Source organism: Erinaceus europaeus, chromosome 19 (assembly GCF_950295315.1).
Source record: "Erinaceus europaeus chromosome 19, mEriEur2.1, whole genome shotgun sequence".
Lineage (NCBI taxonomy): Eukaryota > Metazoa > Chordata > Mammalia > Eulipotyphla > Erinaceidae > Erinaceus > Erinaceus europaeus.
In genome coordinates this window covers 46,005,035-46,025,416 of record NC_080180.1, presented here as the reverse complement: position 1 = coordinate 46,025,416, position 20,382 = coordinate 46,005,035, and positions in this window count along the sequence as shown.

Genomic DNA, 20,382 nt, shown 5'->3' with positions numbered 1-20,382 from the left:
GTTTAATGGCTCTCTCGGGTGGTTATTTGCTCATAAAATTTATTTTTCTCTTTCACACTGAAGACTGAAAACTTTATCTTTACTGCTATGGACTCAGAAAGAATGAATGTGTCCTAAAAATGTAGGTTGAACTGCTTACAAAAATCAATGAGCACTTGCCACTTTCCCTAAATACTATTTACAGTGAATGTTTGAATCATTTCTTCAGTTGAAATGTAAGCAGTGACAGTGTACGAAAGAAATGCATTTATCATGGAAGCAACCCAGGTGTCCAACAACAGATGAGTGGCTGAGCAAGTTGTGGTCTATATACACAATGAAATACTACTCAGCTATTAAAAATGGTGACTTCACCGTTTTCAGCCGATCTTAGATGGACCTTGAAAAAATCATGTTGAGTGAAATAAGTCAGAAACAGAAGGATGAGTATGGGATGATTTCACTCTCAGGCCGAAGTTGAAAAACAAGATCAGAAAAGGAAACACAAGCAGAACCTGAAATGGAATTGGCATATTGCACCAAAGTAAAAGATTCTGGGGTGGGTTGGGGCAGAGTACAGGTCCAAAAAAGGATGACAGAGGACCTAGTGGGGGTTGTATTGATATATGGAAAACTGGGAAATGTTATGCATGTACAAACTATTGTACTTACTGTCAAATGTAAAACATTAATTCGCCAATAAAGAAATTAAAGAAAAAAGAAAGAAATGCATTTGTGAAAATCTCTGGGACTAATGTCAGAAGTATCATTTATCCCAGTACTTTAACTTTTCATGTGATATCAGAATAGAGTTTCCTTTTGGTACTAGTCTTTTACTTCAAAAAAATTATTAAGATTATTTATTTGATAAATAGTTTGGAAATAAACCAAGGGTCATAATACCTAAAATTTTATTCCCTACAACTGAATAGTATGAAAACCTACTTTCTTTCTTTCTTTCTTTTTTTTTTAAGTATTTTATTTTTGAGAGAGATGCAGAGAGAGAAAGATACAGAGAGAAACACCAGAGCACTGCTCAGCTCAGACTTATGGTGGTGGTGGTGGGGGATCGAACCTGGGACTCGAGCCTCAGGCATGAGAGTCTCTTTGCATAACCATTATGCTATCTACCCCCGCCAAAGCTACTTTCAATGGCACCTTATTAATAGGTGAACAACTGTCTTTGTCCTGAGGTTTTGAGAAAGTAAAGGACAGAAAAGAAAACCCTCATGACAGCAGCGATCCTGTATATCCGTTTTCCCTCCATAAAGTGATACTGAAATTTGAAAGAAAAAAATAAGTAGAGAGAGTTTATTTATGATAATGAAAAAGAGATACAGGGAGACAAGATACAAAGAGTGACAGAGACAGACACAGACCTGAGTACTACTTATCTATGGCTTATGGTGGTGCTGGAGGAGAGAATTTAGACAATAAAGAAGTGAACGGAAAGCTTAAAACATCTAGATTGCTGTTATTAAAATGTATAGACTAACGAGCATCAGAATAGGACCTAGTACAGAGGAGCAGGAGAGCCCTCTACTCCTTTGGTCCCCTGGGCATTTCACTTTACCCCTGTGCATGTTTCTGTCCTCAATTTATGATAAATTGAATTAGTCCAGATGATCAATGTCTCTATCATTCTCTGTATGGGTTATTTCAGAGGTCACCTGTATTCCAAGATGACATGAACTTTATGTTCTCTTCATTTTATATCCTAGAAGAAGATTAAAACACTGATGAAATTAAAAAGATAATTATAAGACAATTCTGCTTTCTATTTTTTAAATTTTTATTCTGCATACTTTCCTTGTTCTGTTTGCTTACTGCCAAGTTTCCCACCTTTTAGGAAGAGTGCCAAATACAGATGACTAGTTTTCATTCTTCTTTATTCCACAAGTGTATTTCCAATTGTAGGATTGCTGAATTTTGGGTAGAACTTTACACCTTTTAAAATAGCTCCATATAGTCCACTGCAAAAGTGTAATCAAAACCGTACTTTCTTTCAAAAAATGTTATTTAACTGAATTTTGAAGAGTCCATCAAAGGATGAATGATAAGAAAGCTGAACATATATACATATATATGTATATACACACACACACACACACACACACATATATATATATATATATATATACACACACACAATGAATTACACATGATAGAATAATATTCTGCTACAAAAAGATGCAATTTTGCTATGGCATGAACTATACCGAGTGAGATAATTCAGATGGCGAAAGACAACTCCTATATGATTTCACTTATATGTGATAAAGAAGCAAAATGATGACAGTTAGATTATACAGACAGAACTGTGGTTTCCAGCAGGGACAGAAGAAGGCTGATGTATATATGTTAGGCACAGGAGGTTAACTGTGTGGTGCTTGGTGTCTCTGACTTTTGAAGGGAATCATAAGTTAAATTATGCAGATATCCAGATATAATGCTCTGTACCTGAAGCCAATATAGTGTTACAGACCAACCTTATTTCAATAACAGTATTAAAAAGAACTGAAGATCAAGAAAAGATTATCTTTGATAATAGCGCTTTTAATATATTTTTCTTACAAACACCCAAGTTTTACTAACCTAAAGACTTCTGTGTACAGTTGTTCAAGTTCTGTCTCCAAACTTAAATATTTTCCCATTCCTGTATTTTACTCTTGGAAAATATAAATGTAGAAACATGGCATCCTTTTGTTTATTATTTTTAAAATTTTCATTTATAAAAAAGAAACACTGACAAAAACCTGGCATCCTTTTATGACAGCAGAGCTCATGGTCTTTGTGTCCCGTCTTTCTTCCTTCTAAGTTGTGTTCTATCTTGCATTGTTTATTTTCCTAATATGCACTGTTGATCTGCATTGAGGGCAAGGTCCTATAGGAGCCCACAAAGGGGTCCATTATGTTGTTCCTGATGGAGATGACCAGTGACAGTGGAGAGAGGGATCTGTTAGAGGTCTAGGCTCATCATGTCTGTGTGGGAATCCCAGGACGCCCTGATTAGGGCCCCAGAACACTGCTATTTTCATCCTATCTCAAAAACCAGTATGTATCAACTCTCATGAGTCCAAAAGTTTCATGTGGATCCCTCATTTGTGATGTTTGCAAATAAGGAGACTGTGTGTGTGTGTGTGTGTGTGTGTGTGTGTGTGTGTGTGTGTGTGTGTGTGTGTGTGTGTAGGGCATATGTGTACTTATTTATATGGAAAGTTGGGGAATACATCAACTGTACTTTGAGCAGAAAAACTGACATCTTTTGGGCCTAGGTGGTGGTATACCTGGCTAAGTGCACACATTACGTAAGATACACACAGACCCAGGTTCAAGTCCTTAGCCTCTGCAGGGGGAAAGCTTCATGAGTCTGGTATTCGTCTGTATTATTGTATCTTTGTCTTCAAGTAATGGTGATTTGGGTTGCTGGGTGGACTCACTCTTTGAGTCCAGGAACATACCAGTTTCTGGACTTATTGTAATATCAGAATATATGGAAGTAGATAATTACTCTCTATTGTTAGACTTCCAACAAAGTTGTCTTAATAGTCACACCTGCCATTTAAATGGTGTCCAGAATGAACCCTTCAGGTCCCAATGGCCACTATTCTATACACTAGTTTTTTTCTTAGCACTGTCCCTGATTTTTAACTAAAGGGTACAGAGCTATGATCTATGACAACTACCATTTAATTGACTGTGCTTTCTGTTGCCTCTAGATGGGCATATTTTTTGGCTTTCCACTTAGTATCAGAAATTTAGTGTACTCATATTTAGGCCAATTTTCCAACACCCACCAAGTCATACTTCTATGTAAAAGACAGATAATATAAATATTTATTTAGTTAGTAAGTCAAAAGAAGTTAGCACACAGTTATTAAAATTCGACTTTTATGGTTGTCATTTAAATTTGTTGAGGTATGCTAGGGATAGCAAGATTTTCATAAAGCAGGTCACAGTCTTACAGTTATTTCCTCTGAATGAAGAAGCAGAATATGTGCCATATTAAACTTTGCAGTTCAGAGTGGTTGATACTGTGCCCTTGTTTCATCCAAGGCATTTTGTTTTTTTAATTTTCTGGCTCCTTTCATTTCCTGGTACCTACCCAAAGCAATAAACGGACACTGATATTTTACACCAAGGATAACAGTTTCATATTTGCTTTATGGAAATGACAAATATTTAGACTGTTTCAAATGAAATAATTTCTACATTTTGGTTATCTCTATTTGGAGATTTTTGGTTATTTCTCTGTAGTGGCTCAAGTATTTCATAAGTGGCTTAAGAGCTTAATACACCGAATAATCTGCCTGCTTTCTTGTTGCTGTTTAAAGATTGCAGACCTCATGTATTGTGATTTTATTCCATTACATTGGAGCTAATTTAGAAAATACGACCAACCAGGTGGTGTTAGAGGGTTTTGCTACTTCTGAATAGTTAGCATATAAATACATCACAGCATATGGCTAAAGCTTCATTTGCAAGTGTGATATCCTCTACATCTTGTTGCTCTGAATCAGTGAAGTAGTGTTTTCAGTAAACTATCTTGACAGGGCTGTTTAGCTATTTAAAAGTGTATCTGTACAATATACAGGGGCTGGGTGGTGGAGCACCTGGTTGAGTGCACATGTTACGGTGCACAAGGACCCAGGTTCGAGCCCCTGGTCCCCACCTGCAGGGAGGGAAAGCTTTGTGAGTGGTGAAGGAGGGCTGCTGGTGTCTCTATATCTCTCTCCCTCTGGATTTCTGGCTGTCTTTATGCAATAAGTAATATATATATATATATACACACACACATATATATATATGTACAATATACAGTCAGTAAACACATTATTAGCTGCAATAAATTCAGTAGTTCTGTGGTCTCAATGGAGAGACAAGTAGGTGACATTACCTTCTCTTATGTGAGTTTTTACCTGACCCATTTTAATCCTGATTAATGAGCTGACTTTTTTTTTAAGATGTACTTGTTTATTTATGAGAGAGAGAGAGTGCACGAGTGAGAGAGAGAGAGAGAGATGACCAAAAGCACTGTTCAGTGTAGCATATGGTAGTATCAAGGAATGAGCTTGTGACTTCTAGCACCTCAGATAATAAAATCTGGTGAATTTCCATTGTATCATCTTCCCAACCCTCTTACCTATTTATCTTTAATAGTAATATTCTTTTTTTATTCATCAGTTTTTAAAAAATTTCTTTATTGGGGAATTAATGTTTTACATTCAATAGTAAATACAATAGTTTGTACATGCATAACATTTCCCAGTTTTCCATATAACAATACAACCCACACTAGGTCCTCTGTCATCCTTTTTGGATCTGTATTCTCCCCATCCACCCACCCACCCCAGAGTCTTTTACTTTGTTGCAATACGCCAATTCCAGTGTAATATTCTTATTAGTTAAATTATTATTAGATCGGTAATAAGCTTTAATTAGGAACTCAACGGTAAACCAGCAATGTAAGCAGGCATTGGAAAGTTAGTGAATAAGCAAATTATAGATCTATGTTAACTCAGATATAGACAAGATGATGATGTGGATTTTCATTCCTGTGATTTATTGTTATATAAGCAATCTGTTAAAAATTGGTTAAAGAAGTGATTGTTTCATAATATCTTCAGATGTTTTAGCTTACTTTTATCAGCTGGGCGAGTCTTCCATCTATATAAATTGAAATGGAACCATGAGACTGAAAAGTCTTAAGATGATTCACTTTTGTGATTGGTAGTTGATACTCTTGGTTGAGAGTCCACCAACTGACTTAGGCTTCTAACTGCACAATAGCTGCATTCTGAGATGTGTCCCAAGAGTGAATGTTTCAAGTAGAAGGAAGTAGATGCTGCCAGTCTTCTTAAGGACTAGCCAACGACTTACACACCAACAGCTCTAACTGTTTTCTGAGTCCACAAAGTGAGTCCATATTAAAGCAGAGGAGAAATAGACTCCAACCTTATGGGAAAGAATTCTAAAAATCTTCAGTTCATCATGGACTAGAAAACAAGTAAAGCTTTATGAGCTGAAACTGAGAAAGGGAATCAATGACTAAATAATTCCAATGATCCCACAGGGGCTTTGGAATCTAAAAGGATAACAATAGAAAGATGTTGGACAATTTTAGAAGAATGTATTAGCACAATTTAAAAACATGAATACGGTCACTGTGGTTGCAATATGGAAATGAAAACCAATCTCAGATGTTCAGAGCAGGGAAAGGAGAAGGCCATTCAGAGATAGGAAAAGTATATTTAGCATGTGATATCACCAGAGGCAAGTAAAAGCTGTTTCAAAGAGATTACATAATTCTCTGTGCAACATACAAGTGCTACTGAGTGATCAAGAAGGAGACAGTCGCCAGATTTGTGGCCTGAAACACAGTATTCTCATTAGAGACCTTTGCAGAGTGTGGTAGACTATTAGAGTCTGGTAGAGTGATTAGAAATGGAAACTATATCTAGGTAATAAATTTATTTGGGGATGCTTGGTTGTAGGAGAGAGGTAAGGGAGTAGTAGTATAAAATGTAGTATAAGTTTTTTGGTTTGTTTTCTATTGCTTAGGACTTGCACAAGAGTAGAGATGAATCCATTAAGCATAAAGCAAAAGTTAAAAAAAAAGTTAGAAGGAAAAGGATACTAGAATTTTAAAGATTTATTTATTCAGTATGTGTGTGTGTGTGTGTGTGTGTGTATGTTTCACATGAGACAGAGAGAAAGAAAGAGGGAGAGAGAAACCACAGTACTGCTCTGAAGTCCTGAGGAGTAAACCTGGAGCCTCAGGCATTCAAGTCTGAGATTCTACCCAGTGAATTATTTCCCCTGCTATAAGGATGCCAGGTTTTTAAAAATATATTTTTAAATTACAGAATTACATGTCGACAGGGGTTTGAATCCACACCATTCCTACCACCAGAGTTCTAACTCTTCACTCTCCCCACTGCCATCCACCACAGTTCCCCTAAGGTTGTAGACATGGGCCGACCGTCTTCTCTACAACTATCTGTCCACATTTATACATAGTTGCCCCTTCTTTTTCTCTCCTCTCTTTCAATCCTCTTTTTCACTCTAAGCCACTCATGATATCATAAATCCCTCCATATCCCTCTCCTTTTCCTTCTCTCTCTCTGGGTGCTGATGGAGCTGGAGTGCAGAGTCCTCTTATTTTCATCCTATCACTTCTCCCCCGCTGGGAGTATGGATCAAGGTTGTTTATGGGGAGCAGAAGGTAGGAGTTCTGGCTTCTGTAGCTGCTTCTCCACTGAGCATGGGCGTGTTGACAGGTCGATCCATACCCCCAGCCTGTTTCTTCTATCTTTCCCTAGTGGACCAGAGCTCTGGAGTTAAGAGGGTCTAGGACATATTGGTGAGGTCATCTGCCCAGAGAAGTTGGGGTGGAGTCATGGCAGCATCTGCAGCCTGATGTCTGGAAGGTGGCATGACCTGAGGCTGTGGATTTTTTTCAGCTGTAGATTCTGTGTCCAATTCGATCTCTTGTTTTGTACAATAGTTGCATCAGGGAGAGTGAAGGTCTGATTGCAGCTACTTCATAAACCACACCTCCTGGATGTCCAAAAATAACCATTTTTAAATTATTATCTTTATTTATTTATTGGACAGAGACAGCCAGAAATTGAGAAGGGAGGAGTGATAGTGAGGAAGGGCGAGACACACACACACCTGCAGCACTGCTTCACCACTTGTGAAGCTTTCTCCCTGCAGATGGAGAGTGGGGACTTGACCTGGGTCCATATGCATTGCAACATGTGCACTAAACCAGGTGTGGCCTCTGGCAAAATATTTTTAAATTTCTTGAGTTCTTGAATCTTTTGAGTGTGAAATGCTATGAAAAGCAAAGTTGTTGATACTGTAAGGAATTAAGTATTTTTGCTATTAAAGATTTCTTGTTTGGCTTTATTATGTCATTCTAGTTCACATTAATAACCTTCTACACATTGTACATTACAGTTTTAAGATATAAGTTAGACTGATTATGAAACTCGATGACTGCCCAGTTGTTCCCCACTATATTTTGAAATTTTGATTTAAAAAGTGAAAATAATAAATTTGTCCTTCAGTTTTTTAAAAGTCATTTGAGAAAGTAGATGCTACCATTGAATCTGATTTTTTTTTTAACTTTAGAAACATTTGCTTTTATATTCTTCTTGCCATGACTGAATAACAAGTTTGTGGCTCCCTTTGAAATTTTAGGACTTTGAAACTGAAGCTCTCAACTCTTGAATTTTTTATTTAATGCATTTAAAAGGACTCACTTTATGGAAAGTCAGAGTGTTGAAAGCAGAGATGATCAAAGTTTATAAAATTTAGAAGAGGATAAACATGAACTTATTCACCAAATAACTAGAGGACACTCCTTGGAGCACACAGTTAGAGGTCTAAGGAGAACCAGAAGAAATATGACTTTACGTGGTTTTAAAAAAATGTATAAAATCGTAACCAATGGAGTGAGATGAAGTGAGAATACAAATAGACTGGGGGTGGTTCATGAATGAGTTAAGTCTGTAATAGTTTTTAGTTGTACAAGGTTATAATGAATGTTTGGCCATGACTTTCATTTTTCTAAGATTGTCCATGTGACTGTTGGATAGTAAACTACATAAGGTTTTAGGGAAGCCTAAATCACTCTAGTTTAGGATTGGTACTCCATATATTTTAATGTCTAAGAAATTAATAGAGGTGGGGGTAGAGATAATGGTTATGCAAAGGAACTCTAAAGCCTGAGGCTTGAGTCCCCCACACCACCATAAACCAGAGCTGATCAGTGCTCTAGTAAAATGAATAAATAAGAGTAGTATAAATGATTATTGAAATAAGTAGGTCATTTTCATGTTAGAATCTCAGTTCTGTGCTCTCCTTAGTTTGTGTTCTTGGGCAAATTGCTTAACCTTCTTTCAATTTCCTCGTTCTAATGATAGCTAAATAGTAATATATATATTTTATAAACTATTAAGGTAGTTGTATTAACATAAAGAACTCCAAGTCTTTGTTGTCCTCATACTGAGATATTATAGTACTGGTTTGTGTTAAAATGGCTTTTTCTGTGGCCATTTTAACAAAATGAAAAAATTCACAGAGAAGGTGCTAGAAATTTCATTTCTAAAACTTGTAGCTTGTTTTGGGAATAAACAAGTTTGTTAATCTACTATAGTATATTTATGTGCTTATTTTGTAAAAAACTACATTAAATTTATTTCTTTTTATTATGATAGCAACAGAAATAGGGCGAGAAAGCGAGAGACACCTGAAACACTGTTGCACCACTCGTGAGTCCCCTCCTGCAGGTGGGGACCGAGGGCAAGAATCTGGGTCATTGTGAGTGGGAATTTGTACACTTTACTGGTTGTGCTACTACCCAGCCCTCCAAATTCCATGTATTAGATATTGACAGAAACTGAAAAGGTAGGGGAAGATAAAGAAGGAGAGTGGAAAAAAAAATGGTTAAGCAGCCCTGCCATTCAAGAAGCGTTTGTCCTTACAGGTGAGGACTGGGAGCTTGAACCCAGGTCCTTGTGCTTGGTAATGTGTGTATTCACTGTCAGGCCTCCAGATTATAATTAGTAGTTAACCATTTAATTAATTTCTCTCCTACTTGAATAATTATTCAGTTTAAGTTCAGGGTATAGCATCCCCCCCCAGGGTACACGTTTTTTACAGCTACTGTTCTTACCACTACTACCACCATCATCACCACCGCTGCTACCACCAATTTAACAATTGGGTGAGCAAACAGAACGAAGAAGCCACTGTTCACTGTTGCTCAAGTCCAGCTGGCCTGTAACCCAGAGTAGAGAATGTCCCTTTATTAGATTGTTTTGGTTTCTCAGAAGTTCCCATAATTAAGTGTTTCCTGCTGTTCTTGTTCTTGTCTTTTAGATTCTTGGATCTGTCTTTTTATTTATTTATTTTTGTCTCCATAGTTATCATTGGGGCTCAGTGCCAGCACTATGAATCCACTGCTCTTGGAGGCCATTTTTTTCCCTTTCTTTTTATTTATAGTATAGGTCAGAGAGGAGGGGGAGAGAGATAGATACATGCAGACCTGCTCTGCGGGTGGGGAGCTAATCTCTGACACTTGCCTCTGTCTTTTTTTTTTTTAAATTTATTTTTTATTTAAGAAAGGAAAAATTAACAAAACCATAGGGTAGGAGGGATACAACTCCACACAATTCCCACCACCCAATCTCCATATCCCATCCCCTCCCCTGATGGACCCAGGGTTGTTGTGGGTTGCAGAAAGTGGAAGGTCTGGCTTCTGTAATTGCTTCCCCGCTGAACATGGACGTTGACTGGTCGGTCCATACTCCCAGTCTGCCTCTCTCTTTCCCTAGTAGGGTGGGTCTCTGGGAAAAGTGAGCTCTAGGACACATTGGTGGGGTCTTTAGTCCAGGGAAGCCTGGCCGGCATCCTGATGGCATCTGGAACCTGGTGGCTGAAAAGAGAGTTAACATACAAAGCCAAACAAATTGTTGAGCAATCATGGACCCAAAGAATAATGGAGAGGAAGTGTTGGGGCAGGGGGTACTCACTGCAAACTCTAGTGTACTTCTGCTTTCAGGTATATATTTTGCAGTAGTTTATGGATACATGTGAACATAATGCTCTCTCTCACAGAACCTGGTATATATCTAGGTTTTGGGACTTTGTTAGAAGGTGAACCACCTGGGATGGAATTAGAGAATACTATGAAAGGAAAGGTCTCACCCGAGTAATGAAGCTGAAGGGTTGTCATTCCACACCTGTAGTCTCTGGACACAGTTTGAGCTGAAGCATGTTGAGGTGGCAATCATTGCCTTGATTAGGTTGCGATCGGCAGATGCAATATTATTTGATATGGATTGGGAGAGGCATACGGGAAAGTGGGCCCTATCCTAAGGTTCCAGGACTGGGTTAAATATATTGCCTCTGTCTTTTAGCAAGAAATGATCCAAGTGTGAAGTTGAATAAATAACATTCTCGGCCTGCTTACTTCTCTAGAAATTCATTTTGTACTACCTTCTGTATGTGCTAGTCCAAGCTGACTTAATTTTCTTACTTTTTTTTTTTTTCACACTTAAGCAGAACTTTATTTTTATAGTCTCATAAGGCTTAGATCATTAAAACAAAAATCACCAAGGTATAGATTATTAAAACAAAAATCACCAAGGCTTTGGGCACTAATACAAAAATCACCAAGGCTTTGATTATTAAAACAAAAATCACCAAGTAAGAACAACACAGGTAGGGAACACCTCCTGCTTTGTGGAACATTCACATTCCAGGGGAACTTTTCTCCCTAGAGAACAAAACTCCTTGATCAAACAATAGAACAGATTTTATGAAAAATGGGCTGCTCAATTTGTTTAAGGCCCCTAGAAACATAACAAGCTTGAACTTTCTATGAACAATGGCTTCTGATGCATAGGGGCAAAAGAATGGCATAAACATACAGGTAGAATATTAATCTAATCAGTAGGACATCTGCCTAGCACACAGGTACAGGAGTAATTTTCTTACTTTTAAAAACATTTTCTCTGAATCTTATTGGAGTTCACTCCATACTTCTAAAGTCACATCCATGCTTCTCTCAAGAAAATTACTTTATTTCTACAATATTCTTTGTATTGAAGGACTAAATGAAAGGCCTTTTGCCTGCTAGGGTCAGCTCAGGTTAAAACAGAAATTGCATTGAGCCTTCACAAGATATCATTTTTTTTTTTTAAAAAAAAGCTTTTATCAGTGATTCAAAGTTATTTTTTCGGTATTATCAGATTTTAAGAGTATTTTTATATCTATAATTCCCACCAAGTATTGTGTCATTCCCCCCCTCCCATGCCCTACCTTACATGCCACTCAACCCTTTTAGCTCTTATATTATGCAAGAGATAGTCAGGTTCCCCCCTTTTTTTTTTACAAGTTCATTTACATTTCATCATCTACATTCATCTAATCATTTATAGTTCATATATAAATGAAACCATAATAGTTCACCTCTTTATTTATTTCACCTTTTATCTCACTCTGCAAAGTCATCTCCAGTTACATCCATTTTTTTCCAGATGCTACAGTCTCATCTTTTTTGATTGCAGAGTTGTGTTCCATTCTCCAAATTCTTGATCCAGTCATCTACCCTTGGGCATCCAGCTTGTTTCCATGCTTTGGCAATTGTCAATAATGCAGTTAAAGACATAGGCGTGTATATATCCTCTTGAATTTGAATAACTCAGTGATAAAATGGGCAAAACATCTGAACAGACAATTCTCTAAAGAAGATAAAGATTGTCCACAAACATAGAAACAGTGTATCCCACATCACTTATCATTAGAGAAATGGAAGACAGCATTCTCATACTACATCCACTAAACAGGAAATGTCAAGTATTCACAAACATGTGGAAAGAGAAACTTTGTGGCACTGTTGGTGACCACGAAAAACACATTTTTTTTTTTCCTTTCCCTCCAGGATTATTGCTGGGCTCAGTGCCTGCACCATGAATCCACCGTTCCTGGAGGCCACTCTTTCCCCCTTTTGTTGCCGCCTCGTTGTGGTTATTATTGCCATTGTTCGGGTTCGTTGTTGGATAGGACAAGAGAGATGGAGAGAGGAGGGGAAGACAGAGAAGGGGAGAGAAAGACAGACACCTGCAGACCTGCTTCACCGCCCGTGAAGCGACTCCCCTGCAGGTGGAGAGCCGGGGGCTCGAACCGGTATCCTTACACAGGTCCTTGCGCTTTGCGCCACCTGCGCTTAACCCACTGTGCCACCGCCCGACCCCCGAAAAACAACTTTTTTATTCCGTCTTTACCCTAGGGTTATTCCTAATGTTTCCAACCAGAATGCCCAAAGCTATCTGTTTACTCTCAATTCAGTTTACAAATGGTGCAGGTCTCTTTGACCTTTACTTCTCATTGGCATGAAAAAAATACAAACTGCCACTTTCAACAGCTTGTCTCCGGAAGTAAATTTAGCACATTCTCACTATTACAGCTTTTTCTCAGATGAAGATTTTATCAGGGCTTTCACTAACAGAGCCCATGGATGTCCCTCTCTAGTATTCGCACTACGAATCCACTGCTCCATTTTTGATGGCCATTTTTTCCATTTTGTTGCCCTTGTTGTGGTTATTATTGTTCTTATAGCTGTTGTTGTTGTTGGATAGGATAGAAAGAAATGGAGAGAGGAAGGGAAGACAGAGGGAGGATGGAAAGATAGACACCTGCAGACCTGCTTCACCACCTGTAGAGCTACCTCCCTGCAGGTGGGGAGCAGGAGGCTCAAACCGGTATCCTTGCCAGTCCTTGTTTTGTGCCTTGTGCGCTTAACTCACTGAGCTACCTCCCAGCCCCTGTAGCTTTTTTTTTTTTATAACTTTTTTTTTGCCTACAAGTTTATTGCTGGGCTCGGTGCCTGTGCTACAAATCCACTGCTCCTGGTGGCCTTTATTTTATTTTATTTTATTTTATTTTATTTTATTTTATTTTATTTTATTTTTATTAGATAGGACAGAGAGAAATTGAGAGAGAAGGGGAAGACAGAGAGGGGAAGAGAAAGATAGACACTTGCAGACCTGCTTTACCGCTTGTGAAGTGGCCTCCCTTCAGGTGGGGAGCCGGTGGCTTTAAGGAGGATCCTTGCGTGGGTCCTTGTGCTTCCTACTATGTGCGCCTAACCCGGTATGCTACTGCCCAGCCCCCCTTCCTCCTTCAGTATTAACTTTCTGTTTTTTTGCCTTAATTGTTATTTCTCCAACCTTCACTTTCTAATTTTTTCTTTCTTTTTTTGAAGTTTTTTGATCATCACTGGGGCTTTACCTCACCAGGCCAACTTTGATAGGTACAGAAAGAGAAAGAGAGAGAGAAAGAAGAACATGCCAAATCTTCATTCACTAAGGAAAGGATGGGCGCTAGACTCTAACCTGAGTCATGCTCATGATAGAGGAAACACTATCAAAGTGAATTATTTTATTGGTCGATTGTTTTTCTTTATCTTTCTACTTCTATTCCTTCTTCTTCCTCCTACCCGTTACTCAGTTCCCAAATCATCTAGACTTTTATTATGACCATACCTTACCTATCCTACCTATTGGTAGATGGCAAATGCTGTTTCAGTTATTCAGGAAGAAACTACCTAAAATTTTATCAGCTTAAAATCACAACCATTCTTTTTCCACTCTACTTTTCATGTGCTGATGTTGGGGTTCTTCTGCTGATCATGCTTGCTTTTGTCCATGTGAGTCCATTCAGTTGAAGGGGAGTTAAGGTTGACTATTTCAGTTGGCTGAAATGACTGAGTCTATATTCATGTGATATCTCAACAATAAAGAAACTTGACTGGATTCAGTGAAAGGGCAGTAGATCAAACTGTCAGTTCTACAGTGGAAGTCCTATCCAGCCTCTTTTTGTACCACATTTGCTTGTGCCCTCTTGGTTAGACTAGCCATACAAAGAGAGTCAGTATGGAATCTGACTGACCCAAACTGTGGATGCTGGAAAATTATTATGGTACATGACAGCAACCACTGGTCTACCATATTTTCTGTATCTCTAGGCAATTATTATTTTTTTTCCCAAGCTTCAAAAAGTAGGCCATTATAAAAGGAAGTTACAGGAAAAGAGCATATTTACACGTTAAGAGTTTGAAGAATTGTATTTGGAAATATAAATTTAGGAAAAATTCAAGAATGAAGAAAATGGAGCTGTCCTGACAGATTCTCAAGGGTCTTGTGAACACTGATGCTAGAGTAATCTGGGGTTGTGATGAGTTAAAGTGAAGCGTAGGGAATAGGCGTTAGAAGTTTGTCCTTGACAATAACTTGGATCCACCTGCATATCAGATTTCAGGCTCAGGGGCGAAAAGGAAAAGGAAAAAAAAAAAAACTATAGGCACAGGCCCTTTGGAATTTAACTAAAATATGCCTACTAGCTACTTACAAAATGGAGGACCACCACCCCCCAACTCTTCATCTGCACTATTCTAGCCCTTAGGTCCATGATTTTTCTACAATTTGTTTGGCTTTTTATGTTAACTCTCTTTTCAGCCACCAGGTTCCAGATGCTAGCAGGATGCCACCAGCCCTCCCTGGACAGACAACCCCACTAATGTGTCCTGGAGCCCCACTTCCCCAGGGCCCTTCCCCAATAGGGAAAGAGAGAGACAGGCTGGGAGTATGGATCGACCTGTCAATGCCCATGTTCAGCTGGGAAGCAATTACAGAAGCCAGACCTTCCACCTCTGCATCCCATAATGACCCTGGGTCCATGCTCCCAGAGGGTTAAAGAATAGGAAAGCTATCAGGGGCCAGGGGTTGGTTTATGGAGGTCTGGTGGTGGGAATTGTGCAAAGTTGTACCCCTCTTATCCTATGGTTTTGTTAATGTTTCCTTTTGATAAATAAAAAATTTAAAAAAAAAGAAGTTTGTCCCTGGATCTGGATGAGGTGAGAAGTTTGATTTATCCTGTGCTTTTTTTTTTTTTTTTTAATTTTATTAGTAGCAGTGAATTTTCTTTGCAGTACGTTCTGGTTTAGCCAGAAAATATAATACTGAAGATTTACAGAAATCCCAAACAAGATAGCACAATTATTATCCCTTCATATGGCTGTGTAGGAACAGTATTCAGGTGTTTGTTTTTTTCTGGCAGCGTATACAAATCACTATCATTGGCCTGAGCCCAGAAACTATGTAAGAGGCGAGACTAAAAAGAAAATGTACTGATTTCACAAAAAGATACTGAGACAAACTAGGTCAGTGACTTTATTCACCTCCACACAGTTTGGTTATATACATGTAAGCTGTTCTCTTCTACAACTTGAAATATATGTCAGAGACTATTATAGAAACGCCAGAGTTTTAAATATATAGTTACAGTCATTTTTAAAAATTCTTTGTTGTGAGCAGTGGGTGTTTGGACAATTGAGGTAGCTTCAATCTAGACTTTGAGTTTCTACATATAAACCTTGGGAGGACCTAGGATCTACTCCAAGCTGTAGCTGCTTCCTCAAAAAAAAAAACCATTTTATTTTATTTTAAGTTTTATTATCTTTATTTATTTGTTGGATAGAGACAGTCAGAAATTGAGAGAGAAGAAGAAGTTAGAGAGGGAGAGAGAGACAGAGACACCTGCAGCCCTGATTCATCACTTGTAAAGCTTTCCCCAGCACAGGTGCAACCCCAGGGCTCAAACCTGGGTCCTAGTGCATTGTAAAATGTGCACTCAAGTAGGTGAGCCACCACTCAGGCCCCCAAACATTTCATTTTAAATGAGTGAGATATAGAGGAAAAGATACAGAGATAGAGAGAGACTAGAGCACTGTTTAGCTCTGGCTTATGGTGGTGCTGGGGAATTGAACCTGACTGGGACTTAAGGGTCTCAGACATTAAAAGTCTTTTGCATAACCATTATGCTACCTCCCCCACCCTTATTTTGTTTCTTATATAATAATATAGTGATGGAAACAGTTTGCAGCTTCAGGCTTTGCAGACCAGTGTCATGTCATAGATGAGGACTAGCAACAGTGTCTTTTCTTCTTTTTTTTTTTTTAATTTTTATTTATAAAAAGGAAACACTGACAAAAAAACATAGGATAAGAGGGGTACACATCCACACAATTCCCACCACCAGAACTCCCCTGATAAATTTCCTATTTATCCCTCTGGGAGTATGGACCCAGGGCCATTATGGGGTTCAGAAGATGGAAGGTCTGGCTTCTGTAATTGCTTCCCCACTGAACATGGGCGTTGGCAGGTCAATCCATACTCCCAGCCTGCCTCTCTCTTTCCCTAGTGGGGCGGGGTTCTGGAGAAACAGGCTTCCAGGACATATTGGTGGGGTCATCTGCCCAGGGAAGTTCTGTTGACATGTTAGCATCTGGAACCTGGTGGCTGAAAAAAAGAGTTAACATATAGAGCCAAACAAATTGTTGACTTATCATGAACCTAAAGGCTGGAATAGTTCATAAGAAGAGTTGAGGGGGGGGGTCTCCGTTTTGTAGATAGTAGTCCTATTTTAATTATATTCCAAAAAGTCCATGACTATACTAGTTTTCTTTTTTTTTTCTTTCCAGGAATAGAGTGAAATGGCCTCCTCAGATGATCTGATGTCTGAAGTGTTAGGGCCATGGTGAATATGACAAATGCCCGCAAAGGAAGTGGCAACAGTGAATGAGCTATTATCAGAGTATTAAATTATTTATAATGTAATTTATAATTAGGTTGCCTCATTATGAACTATAAATAAATTAATGCCTGTTGAGCTTAATTAAGTTAAATAAGCTCCTAATGAGCAAAAGCATTTTCTTTGAGCCAAAAATCCACCTTAATCACTGGCAGTATGTGTGTAGGAAATAACATTTGTTACAACTTTGCTAGTTTGAATGCATGTGGCAATGAAAATTCTTAGGGTTTTTAATGTCATTTACAGTCTTTTTCCTGTTTTATTTTTTAATTTGTTTTTTCTAATTTTGGATAGGACAGAGAGAAATTGGGAGGAGAGATAGAGAAGAAAGAATAAAGAGAGAGAGATTTACAGCACTGTTTTTTTTACTGCTTGTGAAACTTCTTCCCTGCATGTGGAGACTCAGGTCTGGAACCCATGTCCCTGTGCACAGTAAAGTGTGGTCTCAACCATGTTCGTAACCACCTGGTCCTTAGTATACTACTTACTTCTATGACTTGCTTCACATACATAAGCTAATTTAATCTTATACTCCTCACCTTTAACTTGTGATTTTAAGTCATTTTTAGATGTTAATATGCTTTTTGATAATAAGTTGAGGAACACCCACCAATAGCTTTATGTTTAAAGAAATTCAGGCAAAGCTTTAACTATAAAACAGAGCTTATAAAACTAATTTTCTATGAATCTATTATTTGAAAAAAAAATAAATATAAAATCCGTTTTAAAACATGATGGTTTAGAGGTGTTATTAGGAAATAATGACCTTATTTTTTATAACTAAAAACCATCTTATTATGAATGCATTAACATATAATTGTATTTAGTGAAAAATACAGATTTTTCTGGAGGAAAACAGACCCTAATTGTCTCAAATACAAAAAGCACCTTGACATTCATAATTTCAATTATTTTCAGGTAGATGGGTCCAGAAGTCATTTGACAAGACACGATTTGTAATTCCCTCTGCAAGTTTGAGAAAAGTTGATGTTGCTTGCTTGAGAACTGGGTCAGCTAGTACACTTAATTAAGTAGTCATCATTTGTTCCTCGGTACTTCCTTTATCGAGAACAAAAAGAAAAACACTAATTAGGACACTCTGACATTCTTCTTTCCTTGCTTAGACTTCAGTGGATTTGCACTTGCAATATTGTGTTTTCTGTTCCTTATCTGGTCCTGAGTGACTTTACTCAGGCTTTCATATGTCCTGGTCTCCAAAGTGTATCTCCAATATGTATCAAGCCTACACAGTGATATGCAGGATATGCACATGTAATTTATTTTAATGAGAGAGGTAGAGAGAGAAAGCGAAGAGATAGATAGAGATAGACAGGGATGGAGGGAGGGAGGGAGAGAGAGACAGAGAGAGAGAGAGAAAGAGAGACCAGACCAGAGCACTGCTCAGCTCTAGTTTATGAAGTTGCTGGGGATTGGACCTGGAACCTTAGGGCCTCAGGCATGGAAGGATTTTTTTTGCATAACCATTATGCTGTCACCCCAGCCCTATTCAGGATATTTAGTAAACATTCTTACATACCCTACAGTCAAGACCCATAACATTACTAGGAAGACTGAAATGCCGCGAGTACTCCATTACTAAATGCCTTCTCCTCCTCCTCCTCCTTCTTCAGAGAGAAATTGAGAGAGGAGGGGAAGACAGAGAGGGAGGAGACAAACACCTGCAGACCTGCCTCACTGCCTGTGAAGTGACCACCCTACTGGTGGGGAGCTGGGGGCTTGAACCGGGATCCTTACGCCGGTCCTTGCGCTTTGCGCCACGTGCGCGTAACCAGCTGTGCAACTGCGGGCCCCCCTACTATGTATATGACTTCTATGTAGACATTGACTCAAATTTCAGTAAAAAATTCAGTAAATTTTATTGCATTTTTACTAGTCATGTTCTAAAGTGAGTTCTGAAACTTTATGAAAAGAAATTCTCCGACTTCTGTAGCTTTTTTTCCTTCTTAATTGCATCTGTTGAGATTGTTTAGCTTTATACTTGTATTTCTACATCATCGTCCTCACTGCTGTGTGTTTGTCTACTAAATATATCACAGCATGTGATATATTTGCTATTGTTGTTGTCATCATTGTTGGTTAGGACAGAGAGAAATGGAGAGAGGAGGGAAAGACAGACACCTGAAGACCCACTTCACTGCACCCAGGGGCCTCAAACCAGGATCCTTAAGCTTGGTAAGGGTCAGGTCCTTAAAAACAACAACAACAACAACAACAAAAAACACAGGTCCTTGTACTTCGCGCCATGTGTGCTTTGAAGGCTCATTGAAGGGTATTTTGTTGTTTTAGTGTAATATAAATGTAAGATCTTGCCCAGTTTTTTGTCTGATTGGTTGTATAGTTCTTTTTGTTTGCAAGCAGTATACTGTTAGTATATGAATTCCTGTTTATATTGTCAGCCTTAATGTCACCAGCCTTACCATTTTTTTTCCATTTGTAGATATATAGAGGTAGCTCAGACTTGTAAAACATTTCTGACTTCCAATGTGATTGAGCATTTCAAAATTTTTTTAATAAAAACTTTTTGTGACCCTCTGTTAATTCAATGTCTATTCATTGTCACACTGTTACTACTTTTTATGTTTGATGGTTCTTTTTCTTAGTGTATTCCACTAGATAACCAGAGTTATAACACTTGCTTTTGCCTTGGGAAGCATTATGGTTTGCTTTTAATGTCTTATAGCATTTCAATAATTATTTTGATTACAACTTTTAAAAAAGATTTTATTTTATTTATTTTATTTTAACATGAAAGAGACTGAAGAGAGAGAGAACTTCGAGCATCACTCTTGTACCTGCAGTGCTGGGGATGGAATCAGGAACCTTAGGCATGTATGTAATTAGTAGCAAAAAGTGAATCAAAATTTTGCTGTGACCAATTCAGGGAAGGCAATATATATATGTTTAGTTGTCTTAGATAGAGACAGAGAGGCAGAGAGAGAGATAGGTAGGTAGATAGATAGATAGATAGAGAGAGAGAGACCACAGCACCAATCCCTCTTTCAGTGGAGTAGAGGCTGGGCTCAACCCTGAGTTGTGCACATGGCAAAGCAGAACACTGTCCAAGTGAACTATTTATCTCCCAAGGCAATACAAATTTACTTCATAATTTAACCAGTCTTCTCATAAGTGTTACTAATTAAAAGGAATATAGATAACTTTTAAAATTTTACATGTACTAATAAAGATTTATTTGGTCCTATTTGTAACTGATTTATG